Source organism: Oncorhynchus masou, chromosome 31, assembly GCF_036934945.1.
Source record: "Oncorhynchus masou masou isolate Uvic2021 chromosome 31, UVic_Omas_1.1, whole genome shotgun sequence".
NCBI lineage: Eukaryota > Metazoa > Chordata > Actinopteri > Salmoniformes > Salmonidae > Oncorhynchus > Oncorhynchus masou.
In genome coordinates this window covers 23,368,846-23,389,042 of record NC_088242.1, presented here as the reverse complement: position 1 = coordinate 23,389,042, position 20,197 = coordinate 23,368,846, and the positions used below count along the sequence as shown (strand labels likewise).

At 43.7% G+C, this 20,197-nt stretch overlaps 1 protein-coding gene across 1 annotated transcript in view; it reads left to right on the top strand.

Annotated features, from left to right (window-relative positions):
- sdk2b (sidekick cell adhesion molecule 2b) overlaps positions 1 to 20,197 on the top strand; it is a 476,242-nt gene that overhangs the window by 261,228 nt on the left and 194,817 nt on the right. The window lies entirely within an intron of this gene.

Genomic DNA, 20,197 nt, shown 5'->3' with positions numbered 1-20,197 from the left:
CTCCACTGTCCTAGCTTCAGGGGAAAGCTGGCTGCACCATTGGGGTGCCAGAGCTTTGACTGGGGCTGAGTGGCACACACACGCACACACACAGTCTTGCAAAGCTAACCTTGTGGGGACATACAATTCAGTCCCATTCAAAATCCTATTTTCCCTAACCCCGAAACCTAACCCTAACCTGTACCCGTTCCCTAACTCTAACCCGAATCTTAACCTTAACCCAAGCATTAACCATAATCCAAAAACCTAACCTTAACTCTAACCCTAAACTTAACCCTAGCTCCTGACCCTAAAACTAACCCTAATTCTAATCCTGTCACTAATTCTAACCTTAACCCTAAACCCCCTAGAAAAAGCATTAGACCTTGGTTTCCACAAGTATAGTTAAACACACACGCGCACACACACACGCACACGCACACGCACACACACACACACACACACACACACACACACACACACACACACACACACACACACACACACACACACACACACACACACACACACACAGTACTGTCTTCGGGCTCCTTTGTTTGAGAAACAACAGAGGCTATTTCAGGAATATAATTCACCATGGATTGTTGAGATGGGAAGAGAGGTGCCATTAGGATGCCTTTATTACTTTTTTATCAGCAGAGCTAGAGTGAACTGGAGACGAGAGAGAGAGAGAGATGGAGGAGGGAGAGGGGGAGAGAGCGAGGTGGAGGGAGAGAGAGAGGGGGAGAGATACATAAAAAAAACATTTAGTCTTACTTTAATGAACCATCCTCATTACACTAAAAACACAGCAACCCCCCCATAAATAGACATTGCATGCAATCACTACTTCCACACAATCACATTACACAGTACACAACAAGCACAAGACAATACACCAGCCAGCACCACATTACAACCGTACATCCAACCCCTCCTCCCCAGCTGTCCTGACAGCCCCCCTGAGCCCCCACACCTCCTGAAACGTCTCCATGCTGTAAATAATTTTATAAAACTCAAACAACCCTAACAGAGAAGACCACACCCAACCTCACACACAAAGTCCAACTGAGAGAGAGATAGAAAGAGCGAGAAAGAGGGAGAGAAACTGTGCAGTCACTCTGTGTCATTTACTCCCACATGTCCTCCCTAGCTATTTTCAGCCCACTTACTTGGCCCTGATAGAGGAAGTTAGTCTGTAGAGTAAATGTGAGGGTGGTGAGTGTGTGTGTTAGATAGGTGAGTGTGTGTTAGATATGTGAGTGGGTGTGTTAGATAGGTGAGTGTGTGTTAGATAGGTGTGTGTGTGTATGTGTGTGTGTGTGTGTGTGTGTGTGTGTGTGTGTGTGTGTGTGTGTGTGTGTGTGTGTGTGTGTGTGTGTGTGTGTGTGTGTGTGTGTGTGTGTGTGTGTGTGTGTGTGTGTGTGTGTGTGTGTGTGTGTGTGTGTGTGTGTGTGTGTGTGTGCCTGGGCTCTGTCAGGTCTGTGTGGAGCGGTAATGTTGATGAATGAAGGTGCAGTTTTTGACTCCTATGGGCTGAGAGGATCGACGACGGAGTGTGTGTGTGTGTGTGTTCTTACTGAACTCCCACTGCACTGCAGGTCAGGGCATCAGATCAACCAATTTGTTCTTCACCTGGCATCCATATCCGAACACGTCTGCTTGAACAGATACAGAGACTCCTTTTATCCCGTCCTGGGCTGTGGAGTGTAAAATAGAAAATGAAGTCACCCATAGATGAGAGTGTGCACACATACACTCACAGTCACACACACGCACCAAGGTTATTCGAGTGTTTTTATATTCCATTTTTCCCTTTTTCATTTGAAATTCAGTTTAGTTTCAGTTAGTTTTCAGACCTGATTTGTAAGTTTTTATTTTGTTATAGTTATTTAAAAATATTTATATTTCATTTTTATATGATTTTGTTTCAGTTTTAGTATTAGTGTTAGGAACAGGAAGCATGGGGAGGCTTGGAGACAGTTTGTTTTGGAGGTGGGGGGGTCACTTCTTGCAAACTCAATTCAATCTTGCACTCCTAAACAACGCACTGTGTTCATAAGAGTTTGTAGGTTTGGGAACAAAAACATTGATTGAGATCAGATGTTCCATCCTCTCACACTCCCCGCTACTGGACTTCCTCTCACTACCATATTTGGTGGTGAGAAAAAGGTCTAAATGAATGCTTCAGCTTTTAGAATGGTCCCAGTTTGTTAGTGACAGCTATAGAATGGTCGCTGTTAGTTAGTGATAGCTATAGAATGGTCCCTGCTAGTGATAGCTATATAATGGTCCCTGTTAGTTAGTGATAGCTATAGAATGGCCCCTGTTAGTTAGTGACAGCTATAGAATGGTCCCTGTTAGTTAGTGATAGCAATAGAATGGTCACTGTTAGTTATTTGTAGCTATAGAATGGTCCCTGTTAGTTAGTGATAGCTTTGGAATGGTCCCTGTTAGTTAGTGATAGCTATGGAATGGTCTCTGTTAGTTAGTGATAGCTTTAGAATGGTCCCTGGTAGTTAGTGACAGCTATAGAATGGTGCATGTTAGTTAGTGATAGCTATAGAATGGTCACTGTTAGTTATTTGTAGCTATAGAATGGTCCCTGTTAGTTAGTGATAGCAATAGAATGTTCACTGTTAGTTATTTGTAGCTATAGAATGGTCCCTGTTAGTTAGTGATAGCTTTGGAATGGTCCCTGTTAGTTAGTGATAGCTATGGAATGGTCTCTGTTAGTTAGTGACAGCTATAGAGTGGTGCATGTTAGTTAGTGATAGCTATAGAATGGTCCCTGTTAGTTAGTGATAGCAATAGAATGGTCACTGTTAGTTATTTGTAGCTATAGAATGGTCCCTGTTAGTTAGTGATAGCTTTGGAATGGTCCCTGTTAGTTAGTGATAGCTATGGAATGGTCCCTGTTAGTTAGTGACAGCTACAGAATGGTCCCAGTTAGTTAGTGATAGCTATAGAATGGTCCCTGTTAGTTAGTGACAGCTATAGAATGGTCCCTGGTAGTTAGTGACAGCTATAGAATGGTGCATGTTAGTTAGTGATAGCTATAGAATGGTCCCTGTTAGTTAGTGATAGCAATAGAATGGTCACTGTTAGTTATTTGTAGCTATAGAATGGTCCCTGTTAGTTAGTGATAGCTTTGGAATGGTCCCTGTTAGTTAGTGATAGCTATGGAATGGTCCCTGTTAGTTAGTGACAGCTATGGAATGGTCCCTGTTAGTTAGTGATAGCTATAGAATGGTCCCTGTTAGTTAGTGACAGCTATAGAATGGTCCCTGTTAGTTAGTGACAGCTACAGAATGGTCCCAGTTAGTTAGTGATAGCTATAGAATGGTCCCTGTTGTTAGTGATAGCTATAGAATGGTCCCTGTTAGTGATAGCTATAAAATGGTCCCTGTTAGTGATAGCTATAGAATGGTCCCTGTTAGTGATAGCTAAAGAATGGTCCCTGTTAGTTAGTGATAGCTATAGAATGGTCCCTGTTAGTGATAGCTATAAAATGGTCCCTGTTAGTTAGTGATAGCTATAGAATGGTCCCTGTTAGTGATAGCTATAAAATGGTCCCTGTTAGTGATAGCTATAGAATGGTCCCTGTTAGTGATAGCTATAGAATGGTCCCTGTTAGTTAGTGATAGCTATAGAATGGTCCCTGTTAGTGATAGCTATAGAATGGTCCCTGTTAGTTAGTGATAGCTATATAATGGTCCCTGTTAGTTAGTGATAGCTATAGAATGGTCACTGTTAGTTAGTGATAGCTATAGAATAGTCCCTGTTCGTTAGTGATATCTGTAGAATGGACCCTGTTAGTTTGTGATAGCTATAGAATGGTCCCTGTTAGTGATAGCTATAGAATGGTCCCTGTTAGTTAGTGATAGCTATATAATGGTCCCTGTTAGTTAGTGATAGCTATAGAATGGTCACTGTTAGTTAGTGATAGCTATAGAATGGTCCCTGTTAGTTAGTGATATCTGTAGAATGGACCCTGTTAGTTAGTGAAAGCTACAAAATGGTCCCAGTTAGTTAGTGATAGCTATAGAATGGTCCCTGTTAGTTAGTGATAGCTTTAGAATTGTCCCTGTTAGTTAGTGACAGCTATAGAATGGTCCCAGTTTGTTAGTGATAGCTATAGAATGGTCCCTGTTAGTTAGTGACAGCTATATAATGGTCCCAGTTAGTTAGTGATAGCTATAGAAAGGTCCCAGTTAGTTAGTGATAGCTATAGAATGGTCCCAGTTAGTTAGTGACAGCTATAGAATGGTCCCAGTTAGTTAGTGATAGCTGTAGAATGCCAGAAACTGACCCGATTCAGTAGCTTGAAAACCCCCCAAAGGCTTGATAATCCAATGAAAGCCCATTCGATTTTTGCCTAGCCTATGAGAGACATCCAGATTGCCTCCCACAATGTTCCAATGCTCGTGCTTAGTCTGTAGGCAAAATAAACGCACACCTGTTTGGGCAAGGTGCTTGCTAACGGAGTGGAACTCTTCTCTCTGTGATTTTGACAGACAGGAGTATTGCACGAACATGCTCGGGAACTCTGTCAGAGCAATGTGGACAGCTAAACCAGTCAACTGGCGCTTTCCCTAGCTGGCTGGGGTCATGACCTCAGAGCATGAATATTAGAATGTTAATATATTCGGCTGTGAGTGATGAACATTCTGTGCACAACGGGGATGACACAAGTGTCTTACTAGGCATTTTCTAATTTGACTTCTCTATGAGGCCATCAGTGGGAATTGTCTTTCTCGACCCGGATTCAGTTCAACTGCAGTACCGAAGCGTGCATCCAGACTGGAACCCTGTCCCCTTGGTTCTGATGTGGTACGACAGTTGAACTATGCTAATGAGGCTTATGATTTGTTTCAGTTTACCAAACACATACACACATACATGTATTAAATGTTCTGGGTAAAAGGCTGACATTTTAGACCATTTACGATCCCCCTGCATCCAATGTCTACATCCCAAATGGCACCCTATTGCCAATATAGTGGGACGCAGCCAAGGTATGTCAATGATTCTATTTCAGATAAGCACCTCTCTGATCTAGTTGGGTGGAATATGACAGGATTAGGGAATGAAATGTAAATATGAGTTGTCAGAAATGGGTTTACTGTATGCGGATGATTAAATGTAAATAATGAGAAAAACAAGTGGGATTTCTTCAGTATAGTTATTAACCCAACCAGTCCTGTGCCTTTCTTCTTACTTTGAGATCTGTATATTGTTTCAATCTTGTGTTTGTATTAACTATCTGGATATGGCCGTTTTCTCCCCCTCCGCACCCTGACTAACCATTTTAATATCTGCAATGATGTGGCGAATTGCTCTGTATTTGCGCTGAGTGAATGTGCGATTCAGAATAAATAATCACGATTAGTGTCAACACGCACACACTCTCACACACACACTCTCACACACACACACACACACACACACACACACACACACACACACACACACACACACACACACACACACACACACACACACACACACACACACACACACACACACACACACACACACACACACACACACACAACTAAACTAAAAGGGGGGCGAAGGGGAGAAAATAAATACAAACAAAAAAATAATAACAAAATATAATGTTCATCTGAATAGTTTGATAAACACAACGATAAGGCATTCAGACGATTACTTTAAAACCAATCATCTGATGATCTGGACCTCCAGCTAGCAGTGTTTATTGGAGAAAAATATTCAATCCCCTTCTGGCACTTAGAATCTGCATCCCAAATGCCACCCTATTCCCTACATAGTGCCCTATGTTTAACTAGAGCCCTATGGGCCTGGGTTAAAAGTAGTGCACTATAATGGGAATAGGGTGCCAATTGGGATTCAGACATAGTGTTTTCATTTAGTCTGGTCTCCCTGTGTGTTAATATAGTTATCTTACCCTGCGGGCATCCTCCTGTGTTTGAATAAGGTTAGGATGCTGAGACCCAGGAGGGACGCTACAAAAAGAGTCTGATTCCTTGCATATTCATGAGAGCAAATTGCAGATTAACATAATCCTGCCTTAGTTTTTAGGTTTTTCATCTTCACCTCCTCTGCGTTTGTTGCTCTGCTTCTTTTTGGGCATGCCAAGGTTTATAATAGCATGAGCTGGAGAAGGACAAGTTCAATAGGTCATTTTCTCTCTTTTTTTCTCTCCCACTCTCCCCCTCCATTCTTTCTTTGAGTCATAAATGAGTGATGTGCGATACTTTTGTGTTGCAGCCCTACATCCATCCCTTCACATACTGTAAATCTTAACAGTATGCTTCACTTCAAAAGCCGTTGAAGGCTGACAATCAAACGTCAGGGCAAGGAGGAGAGGATCAAGTGCTTCTGGAGACAGGAATTAATTCAGGGGGTCAGAGTCACAGAGTGATATAGTCAGAGACATGGGTCTACAGATCCACTGTAAAATAATACTAGTTGCCATCCTTTCTTTTATAAAGCCTGATTTCCATCTTTCTGAAAGCTGGCTGCTAAATGGCTTTCAGAGTATTATGAAAATGTTCTGGTACAGACATAATCTTAATCTCTCTCTTTTCTCTCTCTCTCTCTCTCTCTCTTTTTCTCTCTCTCTCTCTTTTTCTCTCTCTCTCTCTCTCTCTCTCTCTCTCTCTCTCTCTTTCTCTCTCTTCTAGCACAGATCCTTTAAGCTCACAGAGTTTTAGCAGGAGCCCAAATTTAAAAAAGGTTCTCTTTATTTGTTTCATCAATTCATGTCCTTATTTTCTGTGTCTGTGTGTGGCCCGTTCCTATTGATCAAGACCCCTCCCTGCAGGGTTATATTTAATATAATCATCACCTAGAGTGGAGGAAAAAAAATAAGAAAGGAACCGTAGCTCTATGAAGACGACATCACACTGCTGCTGTATGTATAAGCTGCCGCAGTGTAGCAGTGTAGCGGTGTAGCAGTGTATCAGTTTAGCGGTGTAGCAGTGTAGTAGTGTAGCGGTGTAGCAGTGTAGCAGTGCACTGTATAATTGCCTCCAGGGAATGGACAGAGCAAATCAGTATGGAGGAGGGCTGAGTGAGCAGTGTGAAGGAAGTCCATACTGGTGGCTGCATTCAAAGATGGCAGTCCATTTATAAAGCAGACCCCATGTACGTTCCTAAGCACAAGGCAGCTAGTCCATCCGAGAGGCATTATCTATTATCTATCAACACAAGACTACCTGACACTAAACCACCTCTTGCTCTCTCTCTGTAACTCTCGCTAACTCACTATAACTCTCTCAATTCAATTCAATTTGCTTTATTGGCATGACGTAACAATGTACATATTACCAAAGCTTTCTTTGGATATTTACAATATTAAAATAACAAGAATCAACGGGACAACAGTAACAACAATAACCAAGAGTAAAAATAACCATACATTGAACAATGACATTGAACAACACCATAGTACCCTCCAAGCTCGTCATCAAGCTCGAGACCCTGGGTCTCGACCCCGCCCTGTGCAACTGGGTACTGGACTTCCTGACGGGCCGCCCCCAGGTGGTGAGGGTAGGTAACAACATCTCCTCCCCGCTGATCCTCAACACTGGGGCCCCACAAGGGTGCGTTCTGAGCCCTCTCCTGTACTCCCTGTTCACCCACGACTGCGTGGCCACGCACGCCTCCAACTCAATCATCAAGTTTGCGGACGACACAACAGTGGTAGGCTTGATTACCAACAACGACGAGACGGCCTACAGGGAGGAGGTGAGGGCCCTCGGAGTGTGTTGTCAGGAAAATAACCTCACACTCAACGTCAACAAAACTAAGGAGATGATTGTGGACTTCAGGAAACAGCAGAGGGAACACCCCCCTATCCACATCGATGGAACAGTAGTGGAGAGAGTAGCAAGTTTTAAGTTCCTCGGCATACACATCACAGACAAACTGAATTGGTCCACTCACACAGACAGCATCGTGAAGAAGGCGCAGCAGCACCTCAGGAGGCTGAAGAAATTCGGCTTGTCACCGAAAGCACTCACAAACTTCTACAGATGCACAATCGAGAGCATCCTGGCGGGCTGTATCACCGCCTGGTACGGCAACTGCTCCGCCCTCAACCGTAAGGCTCTCCAGAGGGTAGTGAGGTCTGCACAACGCATCACCGGGGGCGAACTACAGTACAGGTGCATCAAAGCTGGGACCGAGAGACTGAAAAATAGCTTCTATCTCAAGGCCATCAGACTGTTAAACAGCCACCACTAACATTGAGTGGCTGCTGCCAACACACTGACACTGACTCAACTCCAGCCACTTTAATAATGGGAATTGATGGGAAATGATGTAAATATATCACTAACCACTTTAAACAATGCTACCTTATATAATGTTACTTACCCTACATTATTCATCTCATATGCATACGTATATACTGTACTCTATATCATCGACTGCATCCTTATGTAATACATGTATCACTAGCCACATTAACTATGCCACTTTGTTTACATACTCATCTCATATGTATATACTGTACTCGATACCATCTACTGTATCTTGCCTATGCTGCTCTGTACCATCACTCATTCATATATCCTTATGTACATATTCTTTATCCCCTTACACTGTGTATAAGACAGTAGTTTAGGAATTGTTAGTTAGATTACTTGTTGGTTATTACTGCATTGTCGGAACTAGAAGCACAAGCATTTCGCTACACTCGCATTAACATCTGCTAACCATGTGTATGTGACAAATAAATTTGATTTGACAATAAGCATAGAGGACATGTGCAGGTTGCTTGGTCTGTCAACACTGTCCCTCATCTTATGCCAGGCAGCAATGTAGTGCATTGCCAATCCACAGCTCTCTGCATCCTGCCCCAACAGTACAGGTAGCCTAGCCTCATCAGAGAGGTCTTAGAAACCTTGAATAAGGCTTTCAAATTTGGGGAAATTACACTACCGAATTGTTTTAAATTTCCTTTACATTTTGTCAGGAAATGCAGCTCTGTCTTGGGTTCTGCTGTTGTGCAGTGGTTGCACAGCCTTTCCTCTACAGGAAACCAGGTTTTCCTGTGTCTACCTTTCTAAATTGCACTGAGCCTGTACTTTGTCAAGGTTTTTCTAAGGTTTTTATCAGTAACCATAGTCTAATAGTTTGCCTCGGTGTACTGTCGATATAGGGCCAGATAACACTGCATTTTGCTTTGTGCTTGTGCTTGTGTTTCTCAATAAGCAATGTAGTATTGTTTTGACTGTGTTCTGTGTTCTGATTGATTGGATGCCCTGGTCTTGAGGCTTCAGTGTGTTAGTAGAACAGGTTTTGAACTCAGCCACAGGACCAGCTGGGTGAGGGGACACTTTTCTCTGCTTAGTTCTTGGCATTGTATGATACCAGAATAGAAAGAGTAGTGGGAGGCCCTGGTGCACAACTGAGCAAGAGGACAAGTACATTAGAGTGTCTAGTTTGAGAAACAGATGCCTCACAAGTCCTCAACTGGCAGCTTCATTAAATAGTACCCGCAAAACATGTCTCAACGTCAACAGAGAAGAGGCAACGCTGGCCTTCTAGGCAGAGTTCAAAGAAAAAGCCACTTCTCAGACCAATAAAAATAAAATATTAAGATGGGCAAAAGAACACAGACATCGGACAGAGGAACTCAGGCCAGCATCCTGGAGACGCCTCTTCACTGTTGACATTGAGACTGTGTTTTGCGGGAACTATTTAATGAAGCTGCTACGCGTGAGGTGTCTGTTTCTCAATCTAGAGCCTGGTATCGAACCCACAAATGCTGATGCTCCAGATACTCAACTAATCTAAAGAAGGACGTTTTTTGTTGCTTCTTTAATCAGAACAACATTATATGTATATAGTTGAAGTCGGAAGTTTACATACACTTAGGTTGGAGTCATTAAAACTTGTTTTTCAACCACTCCACAAATTTCTTGATAACAAACTATAGTTTTGGCAAGTCGGTTAGGACATCTACTTCGTGCATGACACACATCTTTTTTTACAGCAATTGTTTACAGACAGATTAGTTCACTTATAATTCACTGTATCACAATTCCAGTGGGTCAGAAGTTTATATACACTAAGTTGACTGTGCCTTTAAACAACTTGGAAAATACCAGAAAATTACGTCATGGCTTTAGTACCTTCTGATTGGCTAACTGACATCATTTGAGTCAATTGGAGGTGTACCTGTGGATGTATTTCAAGGCCGACCTTCAAGCTCAGTGTCTCTTTGCTTGACATCATGGGAAAATCAAAAGAAATCAGCCAAGACTTTAGAAAAAAATTGTAGAGCTCCACAAGTCTGGTTCATCCTTGGGAGCAAAAGTTCTCTGGGATGAAACAAAAATAGAACGGTTTGGCCATAATGACCATCGTTATGTTTGGAGGAAAAAGGGGAGGCTTGGTTTGGCCATAATGACAATCGTTATGTTTGGAGGAAAAAGGGGTGGCTTGCAAGCCGAAGAACACCATCCCAACCGTGAAGCACGGGGGTGGCAGCATCATGTTGTGGAGATGCTTTGCTGCAGGAGGGACTGGTGCACTTCACAAAATAGATGGCTTCATGAGGGAGAAAAAGTATGTGGATATATTGAAGCAACATCTCAAAACATCAGTCAAGAAGTTAAAGCTTGGTTGCAAATGGGCCTTCCAAATGGACAATGACCCCAAGCATTCCAAAGTTGTGGCAAAATGGTTTAAGGACAACAAAGTCAAGGTATTGGAGTGGCCATCACAAAGCCCTGACCTCAATTCTATAGATCATTTGTGGGCAGAACTGAAAAAGCGTGTGCGAGCAAGGAGGCCTACAAACCTGACTCAGTCACACCAGCTCTGTCAGGAGGAAGGGGCCAAAATGAATCCAACTTATTGTGGGAAGATTGTGGAAGGCTACCCAAAATGTTTGACCCAAGTTCAACAATTTAAAGGCAATGCTACCAAATACTAATTGAGTGTATGTAAACTTCGGACCCCCTGGGAATGCGATGAAATAAATAAAAGCTGAAATAAATAATTCTCTCTACTATTTTTCTGACATTTCACATTGTTAAAATAAAGTGGTGATCCTAACTGACCTAAGACAGGGAATTTTTACTATGATTAAATGTCAAGAATTGTGATAAACTAAGTTTAAATGTATTTGGCTAAGGTGGATGTAAACTTCCGACTTCAACTGTATATTTCTATTCATTGAACAAGTAAACCTTTAGTACAATAGGTGTGTGTGTGTGTGTGTGTGTGTGTGTGTGTGTGTGTGTGTGTGTGTGTGTGTGTGTGTGTGTGTGTGTGTGTCCGTATGTGTCTAAGCGTTTAGTGCAGTTTAGTGGAGATGTATTGGAGGAGCTGTTTGATCTCACTCAACCCTACAGGGTTCTCCTGTCCTCTGACGACCTCTGCGTAGCTGGCTGGTCCTGCTGTTGGGCCCCGTGGATTGGAGGGGGACCAGGTCTGGGCCGTGGCGCTTCCTCTCTGATCTGGTAGATGTGTCGGTCGGGTTTTGGGTAGTAGGCTGGGCCCGGTCCAGTCTGGCTAAGCCGATGGAAGTGGTGATACTCTGGTGGTGGGCGGGGCCTGTGGGGTGCGCTGGTTCTGGTGTGGCGTTGAAGGGGCCTGGGGCTTCTTGTTGGTGCAGTGGTCTGGTAGGGGTCTCTGGGTGGTCCTCTGTCCAGTGTGGCCTGGGGTGTTTGTCTACCAAGTGCCACATCCTTCAGAGACTTGGCAAACATCCCTACTGTCTGCTTCCTCAGGTGGGAATGGTCGTGCAGATGCTCTGGGTGATTGTTGGGTGGTGAGCAATGTGCACGTCCGGGAGTCATGATGTGTGGTTACCACCTCTCTTTCTGTCTCTATGATGTGTGGTTACCACCTCTCTCTCTGTCTCTATGATATGTGCTTACCACCTCTCTCTCTGTCTCTATGATGTGTGGTTACCATCTCTCTCTCTGTCTCTATGATATGTGCTTACCACCTCTCTCTCTGTCTCTATGATGTGTGGTTACCACCTCGCTCTCTGTCTCTATGATGTGTGGTTACCACCTCTCTCTCTGTCTCTATGATGTGTGGTTACCATCTCTCTCTCTGTCTCTATGATGTGTGGTTACCACCTCTCTCTCTGTCTCTATGATGTGTGGTTACCACCTCTCTCTCTGTCTCTATGATGTGTGCTTACCACCTCTCTCTCTGTCTCTATGATGTGTGGTTACCATCTCTCTCTCTCGCTGTCTCTCTCTCTGTCTCTATGATGTGTGCTTACCACCTCTCTCTCTGTCTCTATGATGTGTGGTTACCACCTCTCTCTCTGTCTCTATGATGTGTGGTTACCATCTCTCTCTCTCTCTCTCTCTCTCTCTCTCTCTCTCTCTCTCTCTCTCTCTCGCTGTCTCTCTCTCTCTCTCTGTCTCTATGATATGTGCTTACCACCTCTCTCTCTGTCTCTATGATATGTGCTTACCACCTCTCTCTCTGTCTCTATGATGTGTGGTTACCACCTCTCTCTCTGTCTCTATGATGTGTGGTTACCATCTCTCTCTCTCTCTCTCTCTCTCTCTCTCGCTGTCTCTCTCTCTCTCTCTGTCTCTATGATGTGTGGTTACCATCTCTCTCTCTCTCTCTCTCTCTCTCTCTCTCTCTCTCTCTCTCTGTCTCTCTCTCTCTCTCTCTCTCTCTCTCTCTCTCTCTCTCTCTCTGTCTCTATGATGTGTGGTTACCATCTCTCTCTCTCGCTGTCTCTCTCTCTCTCTGTCTCTATGATGTGTGGTTACCATCTCTCTCTCTCTCTCTCTCTCTCTCTCTCTCTCTCTCTCTGTCTCTCTCTCTCTCTCTCGCTGTCTCTCTCTCTCTCTCTGTCTCTATGATGTGTGGTTACCATCTCTCTCTCTCTCTCTCTCTCTCTCTCTCTCTCTCTCTCTCTCTGTCTCTATGATGTGTGGTTACCATCTCTCTCTCTCTCTCTCTCTCTCTCTCTCTCTCTCTCTCTCTCTCTCTCTCTCTCTCTCTCTCTCTCGCTGTCTCTCTCTCCCTCTGTCTCTATGATGTGTGGTTACCATCTCTCTCTCTCTCTCTCTCTCTCTCTCTCTCTCTCTGTCTCTATGTTGTGTGGTTACCATCTCTCTCTCTCTCTCTCTCTCTCTCTCTCTCTCTCTCTCTCTCTCTCTCTCTCGCTGTCTCTCTCTCCCTCTGTCTCTATGATGTGTGGTTACCATCTCTCTCTCTCTCTCTCTCTCTCTCTCGCTCTCGCTGTCTCTCTCTCCCTCTGTCTCTATGATGTGTGGTTACCATCTCTCTCTCTCTCTCTCTCTCTCTCTCTCTCGCTGTCTCTCTCTCCCTCTGTCTCTATGATGTGTGGTTACCATCTCTCTCTCTCTCTCTCTCTCTCTCTCTCGCTGTCTCTCTCTCCCTCTGTCTCTATGATGTGTGGTTACCATCTCTCTCTCTCTCTCTCTCTCTCTCTCTCTCTCTCTCTGTCTCTATGATGTGTGGTTACCATCTCTCTCTCTCTCTCTCTCTCTCTCTCTCTCTCTCTCTCTCTCTCTCGCTGTCTCTCTCTCCCTCTGTCTCTATGATGTGTGGTTACCATCTCTCTCTCTCTCTCTCTCTCTCTCTCTCTCTCTCTCTCGCTGTCTCTCTCTCCCTCTGTCTCTATGTTGTGTGGTTTCCATCTCTCTCTCTCTCTCTCTCTCTCTCTCTCTCTCTCTCTCTCGCTGTCTCTCTCTCCCTCTGTCTCTATGATGTGTGGTTACCATCTCTCTCTCTCTCTCTCTCTCTCTCTCTCTCTCTCTCTCTCTCTCGCTGTCTCTCTCTCCCTCTGTCTCTATGATGTGTGGTTACCATCTCTCTCTCTCTCTGTCTCTCTCTCTCTCTCTCTCTCTCTCTCTCTCTCTCTCTCTCTCTCTCTCTCTCTCTCTCTCTCGCTGTCTCTCTCTCCCTCTGTCTCTATGATGTGTGGTTACCATCTCTCTCTCTCTCTCTCTCTCTATCGTAGGTTTTTATTTTATCAGGAACAGGGTTTGCTGTACATATTGGAGATATAGCCTATTTTCTATGTTCATCCCAATGCTAATATGGTAGCATCTTTGGCGGCGTAGCGCTGTGCAGCAGGCAGGCATATGCTAGGAGCCAGGCAGGGATGTTAAACCACTGAAGTAAAGTGGTTGGTTTGAATTTTGTTTCTGCCCCTCGGTGTCAGTATTGTTTTTAGACATTTTATTTGGATTGCTGGATCGCTTTGTAATACATTTTCGGATAAAATAACTACATTTAAGCAGACATTCTTATCCAGAGCGACTAACAAGGGCACATAAACAGATTTTCCACCCAGTCGGCTTGGTGATTCGGCTTGGTGATTCGGTTACCTGTCCAACGCTTTTAACCGGTAGGCTACCTACCACCTGAATAATAAGTTATCTTCAAAGTTATTCATCTTTTTACGGATTTAATGTTATGCCATTCTTTCATAAGAGGGCTGCTGAGGAAGAGCTATGTTTGCATTTCTCAGCTCAGCCTTGTTTGTACTTTATCTTTTGATGGGGTTGCCTTGGCTCAAATGTCAGATTCCACAGGGTACATTGGTTTCTTTCTACACCACACCGACCAAAATGAGCCCTTATGGGAGGGAGAGGGAGGGAGTGAAAGGCAAAGAGAGGGGGTGGAAGGTTAGGTGGGAATGAGTGAGGGAGAGAGAGAGAGAGAGAGAGAGATAGGGGAGGGAGAGGGTGGTGAAGAGAGAAATGATGGAAAGAGAAAGGGAGGGAGATTAATGCTAGAGAGAGAGTGAGATGGAGAAAGAAGAGGAGAAAACGAGAGAGAATGAAAGAAAAAGTTTGCCCATTCTCTGCCCTCTCGTGGACAGTATAAGTGGTCAGGAAGAGGGGACGTCGCTGGTGTTTTGGCAAGCCCCTGCTTCTAAACATTTACACAATGTGTGTCTTTTGTTTCTCCAGACCCTTGATGAGCTCTGAATAGGGAACCTTGGAGAGACATTGAGAAAACACCAACACTCAATGCAGTATATTACTTTTTCCCCCTCTGTCCCTCCCTCCTTCCTTAATCCCTCCCTCCCTCCCTCCCTCACCCTTTTCCCACAATATCTAAAAGCAGTAGAAACACTGAGTCATAGCACTTATGGTTTAGAATAGAGGGGTTGTGTAAACAGGGTAACAACAGAGCCAACAGAAAGGCATTGTTGTCACAAGGGATAAACATAGGGGGAGAATGGAGGAGTGGGAGTCAAGGGTGGGCTGGACTGCGTCTCTCTCTCTCTCTCTGTGTCTATGAGAAAGGGCTAATGTGGTAAGGAGAGGCCTCCATCTGGATTCACTCTGTCATGGGGGAGCTGTAGTGCTCCTGTATGCAGGGAGACAGATCACATTTTCCTCTGTCGTCTGGAGGGCTCACCAAGGGGACAGGGTGATCGAAAGCAACAATTCAGGGTTTAAAATAACCTCTCTCTACGAAGAGGGGACAGTGAGAGCCACCCTCAGCTGAGGCATCTGGAGATAAGAGAGTGAGGGAGGGAGAGATGGCAGGGGATAAGTGGCAGCATTGCCTGAAACTCTCTTGGAGGAGCTATGAGAGAGATGGAGAGAGAGAAGACAGGCTATGTGCACACTGCCCACAAAATGAGATGGAAACTGAGCTGCACTTCCTAACATCCTGCCCAATATATGACCATATTCGAGACACATATTTCCCTCAGGTTACACAGATTCACAAAGAATTTGAAAACAAACCCGATTTAGATAAACTCCCGTATCTACTGGGTGAAATACCACAGTGTGCCATCACAACAGCAAGATTTGTGAAAAGGGCAACCAGTGAAGAACAAACACCATTGTAAATACAACCCATATTTATGCTTATTTATTTTCCCTTTTGTACTTTAATCATTTGTACATTGTTACAACACTGTATATATACATAATATGACATTTGTAATATCTTTATTCTTTTGGAACTTGTTTAGTGTTCATTGTTATTGTTTATTTCACTTTTGTATATTATCTACTTCACTTGCTTTGGCAATGTTAACATATGTTTCCCATGCCAATAGAGCCCCTTGAATTGAATTGAGAGGGGGGGTGGAGAGAGAGGGAGCGTGAGAGAGAGAGAGAGAGAGAGAGAGAGAGAGATTGAGATGGCTGGAAATAAGAGGCAGAATTGCCTCGAACTCTCTTGGAGGAGCTGAGAGAGAGATGGCTGGCTGGCTGACTGGCTGGGAATAAGGAGCTGCCCTGATGAACGCTGGGTAATTAGACCATACGTCTGTGCTCTTACCTTTCCCTTCCCTCAGGGTGGATGATGGCGGAAAATAGTTCAGGTCGTAAGGTCTGCCAGCAGTGTGCCTAAGTACTCTCACTCGCTGAGAGGCAGCCACATCACGCCATTCCATTCCATTACACCACACAGACACACAGACACACACACACCCACACACAGGGACAGCGACAGCTACACAGATACACTTTACATACATTCTCCTCCATCACACACACTCACACACACACCTACACACACACACACACACACACACACACACACACACACACACACACACACACACACACACACACACACACACACACACACACACACACACACACGCACACACACACACAGGCAATCAATGTTCAAAACATTGCATTGTGCATTCATATCTTTAAAGAAACCGTGCACTTGCAGAATCATTGGTTCAAATAACTCATTTATCATTAAATACCATAGGAACATTAATTGTTGTTCGTACAATCATTAAATATTGTAGTACAAAATATGTGATACATGTTTCATCATGCTACTGCATCAATGTAAAAGGACTAGTAGAGAGAATACTACAGACACAGTGGAATCATTGAACAAAATATAACATTTATTGATGAAATGCAATAAAATCACAACATAGGTTTCTTTGAATCAAAGCAAAAATAATTAATAATTAGCTACAAAAAAACTACAGTAAATCCTTAACTGCAGTGCTCCTCACCTGGCTTACTGTAAAACATCACCTGCAGTGTTCCTCATCTGGTTTACTGTAAAAAGCAAAACAAAGGATCGATTACTGTACTTCTATATTTCCATCAACACTGTCTTGTGGATTTGGCCATAGGTTCTCATCCACATTACAATGGATGTTTTCATTAGCCAAACATCTTGGGAAGAATCTTCGCCAGGGCGAATCCAGGCCTGACACTGGTCTGCCGGGATGTAATTGCATGTGTCATCCATGGCCTGGAGAAGGGCGGCTTGTTCGTGAGGGCACCTATCATATACCTTCCATCTCCATGTGGAGAGAAATTCCTATCGGGTTAAGGAAAGGAGAGTATGGGGGTAAGTACAGGGTGGTAAATTGTGGTTGGGCCATTTGAGCATGTTGGAACCTGACATTATCCCACACAAAGACATAGGTCATGCCATCAGCTCTACAGACCTGATTTAGCCCATCAAGGAAGGTTACATCCAAACAGCGAATCATGTGGCTGCCTGCAACTCTATATATAGAGTATATAGAGTAGAGAGCTTTAGATGTTGTTCGAACAAACATTGGAACAGGCAAGATGAGTAATCTAAGCAACTTTGCCCGTGGTATGATTGTTGATGCCACACATGGTGATTCCAGCATCTCAGAAACAGCTGCCTTCCTGGGATTTTTACGCACTACAGTCTCTAGAGTTTACAGAGAATGGTGCGATAAACAAGACACATTCAGTGAGAGGCATTTCTCTGGGCAAAAACATCTTGTTAATGAGAGGGGTCAGAGGAGAATGTCCAGACTCATTCAAGCTAACAGAAAGGCCATAAATTCTCAAATTACAGCTGTTTAAAACAGTGGTGTGCAGAATGGCATCTCTTACTGTAACATGCAACACCATGAATAATTCAGGCTGTTGTGGAAGCAAAAGGGGGGTCCTACCCAGTACTAGATATGTGTACCTAATAAAGTGGCCGGTGAGTGTACAGTAATGTCAAATCTGAAAACATGGTACATGGGACCATAGAAACAGTGTCTGATAAAGAATGATGATGAAATATTCATAGATAATGTAGTCCAATTGGTTCATGTTCCACAGTAATTGATGACAATGGATCTCGTTATCCTGAAACTTTCATGATCTAAACATGGAATATTGTTTGTCAGATTCCATAAAACTATGCATTAAGAGTAATGCAACAGTTACTTATCATTTTGAACAGTTGTATTAATTGATAGTTAGATCATTGTAAGGAAATGAATAGACAGTCATCTCAGATGTAATGTGTGAATTGCATTTTGAAATGGTAATACTTTGATGTTAAGTTGTGTCATTTTGAACAGGTGATTTTAGTTCAATGAACAAATTATCTTAGCTTTATGTGTATTGTATCCAAGCAATTGGAAAAAGTGTTAGTTTTGAAAAATGTGCATTTTGATCAGTGGTTGTGAGTTTTGTGTCTAGAGTTTTGAAAAATGACATCAAGGTTCCCGAAATTAGTGCCAAAGTGATTGTAAAAATACTGTAGTAGATATACCTACCTGTACAAGGTTGAATCTGGGCTTTAAGACACACAATACCCCTGACTTAAACCCTCTGCCTTCCTCTGTACACAAACCCCTCTGCCCCCATCCCACCCTGTTGAGCTAGCCAACGCTTTGCTCCAGTCGATTAAACAAGTATTAATGCTACTTTTCTCAGTCGGTTTCACTACATTTTCCTCTCTCTCTCTCTCTCTCTCTCTCTCTCTCTCTCTCTCTCTCTTTTCTCATCTCTTTCTCTCTCTTTCTTTTCTCCTCTTTCTCTCTCTCGCGCTCCTCTCGCTCTTCTCTCTTTCTTCTCTCGGTCTCTCTCTCTCTCTTTGCCTCTCTCTCTCTCTCTCTAAATCTTTGGGCTCTTCAGTAGTAAGGTTGACCTTTCACTTTCTCTCTGGGATGAGAGACATCATTTAAACATATATGTATCTCTCTGCTCATTCAATTACCAGCCTTGACAGGCCCATACGCAGCCCACCGTCTGGCTCTGTGGTGCCCAAGCAAGGCTAATAACCCACACTTTGTCACCCACTAACGCCTGCCAAAGCCTGACTTGTAGTGTATGCCATAGAATAGCTATTGCCACACGCTTTTTCTGCGGCTGCAACTGTGATTAATTCTGTTAAATGGACAACGACCGCCGCGGTGCACGTCGTGTCGGACAATTATGTAAATGATTGTCGTTATAATGGTCATCATTAACATTACCAGTCCATTCAAATGATTATTATTACGATTATTCCTTCCAGGATGCGCCAGTTGGAACTATTGATCTTGTGTTTGCATTGTGTCAGAGACCTGTGTTACACGGGGTGCGTGTGCGCATTTCCTTCCATCCATCCATGTGTGCGTCGGTGTGTTCGTAAGTGTATAGCCACCTAGCAGCTCTCAGACTCCTCTCTCATTGTGCATGTTATTCCCAGGGAGGGGGCCTCTAAGTATCCTTACTGGTTAAGCACACATCCGTAATTGGACTGTGTGTATGGTGTAATTGCAGGCGTTTAAACAGACGGATTACCCCGCGTGTGTTTGGCATCATGTTTGACGAGCAGCGCTGATGAGAAAGGAATCCTTCCACTGAGAGAAAGGGGACAGGCAGAATACTAAAAGACTAAGACTGTCTTAAGACAATAAAGAGAAGATACAGACCTGGATACTCAGAGTAGTAGCATTGGTTATTCCACATGGTACTACACTGGGATACAGCAATATCATGTCAAGTGTGACTACATTTTGACATTGCAATTTATTGTACGCCTCCGTGCGGTATAAGTGCTACACTTCTTGACGTGTGGTGTGTTGAATAAAATCAATCACAGGCTAAGGCTAAATTTCTTCCGACTCAATCTGATGAACTCCGGTCCATCCTTTAATTTTAACAAAATGTCTGTCTCCTCAGTCCCCATAGTTAAACAGAGGCCTTTATTCCGCCCTAACAAGCTTCTAGGCTGCAGATTGAGTCACTGAATCACCCCTGTCCAGAATCGGAAGACAGTGTCCTTCCTGACGTCTCTCTCACAATAGCCTCGCCATGCTGTTTCTACCTCTTCATCTCTAGAAGGATCAAATATGCCTCGGTCACATTCACAACACAACACAGAGTTGAAAGAGTGCAACCAGGAGGTGAGAGAAGGGAAATATTCATCAGATTTTCTTCTAGATGTAGAACATGGCTGTGGGTGTTTGGGTTAGTCGTCAGATAGGCGACAGCTGACCTTCCTCTACATTTAC